Raw genomic sequence first — 4717 nt, forward strand, 5'->3', positions numbered from 1 at the left:
GTTAGTGGTTGTTCAAAGCAAGTGACTAGGGATAAGAGTAAACTCTTGTCTCTGAAAGAAAAGGCAAAGGGAACAATGTCACCTTCATAAATAATGCGCCAACAAGAATTAAAGGTAATGTCATAGTCAGTCTTGATGAGAAGACTAAGGCCCAAAATGTGTTGTATGTAGAAGGTCTCAAGCACAATTTTCTTAGCGTGAGTCATATGTGTGATAATGGCTATAATGTGACTTTTTGATCCAAAGACTGAAATATCTGAAAGGAATAAAATGGAAAGCTGGTGGGAAAGGAAGTCAAGACTCACAATAACATATACATGTTTGATGACTCCAAAGTAAGATGCCACTTGAGTAAGACAAATCAAACTTGGTTGTGGCATAGGAAACTTGGTCATATAAATTTTCAAGTTCTGATAAAAATCAACAAGATAGATGTAGTAAGAGGATTTCCAAGATTGTCAAAGCCTGATTACTCAATCTGCATCTCCTGTCAGTTTGGCAAGCAAACTAGGAATAATTTAAAGTCAAAGGATTTCTCAACCTCTAAACCTTTGGAGCTAATTCAAAATAATATATGTGGCCCAACGAGGACAAAAATCCTAAGAGGAGAAAGGTACTTAATTTTTTTAATGATGATTTCACTAGAGTGACTTGGATAATGTTGTTAAAAGAGAAAGCATAAGCTCTAAAAAATTTCAAGATATTTAAAGCCTAGGTCGAAAAAGAGAAAGATTTGAAGATCAAATGCTTAATATCAGACAAAGGTGGGGAATTTACTTCAAGAAGATTTGAAGACTATTGTGAAGATCATGACATAAGGAGGAGATACTAAATGGCTAGAACTCCACAACAAAATGGGGTAGTAGAGAGAAAGAGCAAAAAAATTCAGGAGATGGGCAGAGCTATGATTGATGAAGTAGAGGTACCACACACCTTCTGGGAAGAAGTAGCACAAGAAATTGTTTTTTTGGAAAATAGAACACATCTCAAGCCTAATAGTGATAAGACTCACTATGAGTTATGGAATGGGATGCTAGCACCAATGAAACATTTCAAAGTATTTAGGAGCAAATGTTATATCAAGAGAAATGATACAAATCTTGGAAAATTTGACTCTCAAGCTAATGAAGGTATATTCCTTGGATATTCAGTCAAAAGAAAAGGCTACAAATGCTTCAATAATAGAAAAAAAAGGGTTGAAGGCTACATTGACATTGTAGTGGATGAAATAATACCACGATGAGAGCCATACAAAGAAAATGTGAACTCAAATGGAAGTTCAGCCACCAGATTCTCAAACCAAGATGAAGTAGAGGAAAATGAAGAAATTGAAGAAATAAGTATGACAAAAAGGTCAAAGACCCCTTCAAGATATGTGCAAAAACAACATTCTGAAACTCAAATTATTGGTGATCAAAGACTTGGTGTTCAAATTAGGAAGATATTCCTTGGCAGTTCAAGTTGTGCAAACCTTGATTTGTTGTGTCAAATTGAGCCTAAAAATATTAGTTAGGAAAGTGAAGATAAGTCCAGAGTGAAGGCAATGAATGAAGAATTAGATCAAATTGAGAAGAATGACACTTGGGAGCTTGTTCCAAGACCCAAAGAGAAAAATGTTATAGGCACCAAATGGGTCTTCAAAAATAAGCTAAATGAACAAGGCCAAGTAAATGGGAATAAGGCTTGACTAGTCTGTGAAGGGTATTCCCAAATTGAAGGGATGGAATTTGAAGAAACCTTTGCACCTGTAGCAATATTATAAGAGATTAGGATGTTTCTTGCTTTTTCCAGTTGCAAGAACATCAAGGTATACCAAATGGATGTGAAGTAGACTTTTCTCAATGGTGATCTAGAAGAAGAAGTATATATAGAATAACCAGAAGGTTTCATGCTCTTAGAGAATGAAGATTATGTTTGCAAATGGAAAAAGGATATGTATGGGCTCAAGCAAGCCCTTAGAGCTTGTTATGCAAGATTGGAAAAGCATCTTTGATCCATGTGTATATTGGTGGCCAACTTCCTATTCCACCTAGACATCTAGTGAGTTTCATGAGTTTCCTTGTTCATAGCAACATTTACTATTTTTAGCAGTTTTTCAGGTCGTGAACTTCCGAAGAATTTTTGACCACTTAAACGACATTTTTTTGAGGTCTGCAGTAAGACCATTTCCACTGGAAGGGGCTTATGTAAGATCTTGTAGTACTCAGAGAGATATTTCCAATGAGGCATCATACGCGCCAAACAGAGACAATATGACAAAATTATGACCCTGAGAATTTGGCTACCCAACTAACCCCAACTGGGTCCACAAACTCTTGGTGTTCCATCTCCTAGGGTTAGGGTTTTGGTTTTTTAGGGTTTTCCCTTACTGTTCAATAATAAAAAGGTCATTGAGATTCATTGTAACACAGTTTAGAGGCATGTAGCTGCCACATCTCTTCTAAGAGATAAGCTACCATCGCCCAAGCTATTTTATTTCCATTTATGTATTAATGAAATGAAGTTTTATTTCAGCTGCATATTTGTGCTTATGTGTATTTCTGTATTTTGTTGCGTTCCTGCATAAGTCCAGATCAATGGTATTAGAGTGTTCTGTTCTTTCACTATTTTTATTTCCATGTCCCCAATGAGGTCAAGGTATAAAGAGTTAGGTCTCGAACTGATTGAGCCTTTGCAAGACCAAACTTGCAAACCCCGACGACCTACCATGGAGGAAGAAAAGAAAGACAAGGGAGAAGGAGATCATTAAAAAATATTTCTCAAGGAAGCCCTCAAGTGATAGAGGAACGTGATTATGGATAACCTTGCCCAGATCCTTCAGTGGCTACCCAAAGGCGACACATCTTCATCCAACAACCACTTTGGAGGCGCCACTCCTTTTAAGTACAAGTTAACTTTGACATTCCCATATTTGAAGGCCAAATAGATGCAGAAATCATAGATAGATGGTTAAATATGTTGAAAGAATATTTTTTAGTTCATGACTTTTCCAGTCAGGAAGAGATTACTTTTCACTCCTCAAAGCCACCCCACACATTAAGAACTAGTGGGAAACCTACTGTGAACAAAAGGATGAGAGGGAATCCTCACTATTTTTCAGCCACACCCAATTGGAATTCTTTCCGAGATGCCATCAAGGAACAATATTACCTTGTTAGGAGCTATGAAGATAAATACATAAATTGGACCACGTTGCGGTAGGAAGGGACCAACATGTGTCAGATTTCATAAATGTATTCCATACCCTTTGCACAAAGCTAGGTATCAAGGATTCTGAGCGGAATTTGGTACTAAAGTACTACGACTATCTACACAAGTACATCCAGGATGAGATGGAGTTCCTAGACATCTCCCCGTTTGACACCACCTATCGATATCTTGTCAAGATCCAGTAGAAATTTAAACAGAAGAATCGAGACTTTGGATTTGTGTATCTGAAGCAAGAGAAAGGCACCCCTAAACTGCAAAACAAAGGACAAAGCCAAGGTGGGGCAACTCAATACAACTCGTCAAAGATGGAAGCAAAGAATAACACCACAAATACAAAGAAGGACACAGGGAAATGGTGTGAGTTCCATAAGAGCCCCACTCACAACACAAGTGAGTGTTGAGCTAAGCAGTCACTGGTGGCCGAGATGAAGGCTTCCGAATCAAATGCATGTTCTAACTTTGAGTCATAAATTGGAGAGGGGAATGACAGAGGGAAGTATATTATCGATGCGAAGCCTAGTTCCACCCTTGCCACCACCAAGATCCACAAGGATGAGCCCGAAGATCCAGAGGAGGGGGAGTATCTCTTCCACTCACATATGTGGGTGAAGGGTTCTTGGCTGTAGTTCATTGTCAACAACGAGATCTAAAGGAACCTTATTTCAGCAGAGGTTGTGAATCAGTTGGTCCTACCGACCGCACCACACCCGTAGTCATACACCATCAGGTGGCTTCAACAAGGGTGAGATCTCCGCGTCAAGTAATAGTGTCGCCTTCCCTACAACATCAAGCGCTTCACAGATGAGGTAGTGTGTGATTTTGCTCCTCTTGAATTTTTTTATGTATTATTAGGCCAACCATACTTGTGGAAGTGACATGTTATGTATGATTCTAGGCCTCGAATCGTTATTATTACTTTGGACAATAAGTTGTACACGATATCAGAGGTAGCACCACCTACCGCCATTTCTTTTATCACTGTGAAGCAATGCAATAAGATCATTTCCCAGAACAAGATTTTTTTTTTCCTTATGATTTTCCCTCAGGGAAAGAATAAAATTGTGGCCACAACCTCCATACAGTGCTCCTCCACACGAAAGAAACGAATTGGAAAGGTTGTGGATTAGTACATGGATATCTTTACCTCACCCATAGGGGTACCTCTAGACTGTCAAGTCAAGGACCCTGGGTTCCCTCCTATCCAATAGACCGATTTATCGATGCTATGGTCTAGAGAATGATGAAATCAAGAGGCAAATGCAGGAGTTGTTGCAGAAAGGGCACATAAGGCCAAGTTAATCACCCCGTGGAAGTCCAATCATGTTGTTACAGAAGAAGAACAAGACATGGAGACTCTATATTGACTTTCGAGCGTTGAACAAGATCACTGTCTGTAATAGGCATCTAATCCCACAAATTGATGGCCTTCTAGACTAGGTCAAGGGGTCCAAATATTTCAGCAATATTGACTTGAAGTATGTTAATCACCAGTTACATATCGAACCCT

This window comes from Pinus tabuliformis, chromosome 2_2 (genome assembly GCF_031772625.1).
Source record: "Pinus tabuliformis cultivar Carrire ecotype Pingquan chromosome 2_2, CPIR1, whole genome shotgun sequence".
Lineage (NCBI taxonomy): Eukaryota > Viridiplantae > Streptophyta > Pinopsida > Pinales > Pinaceae > Pinus > Pinus tabuliformis.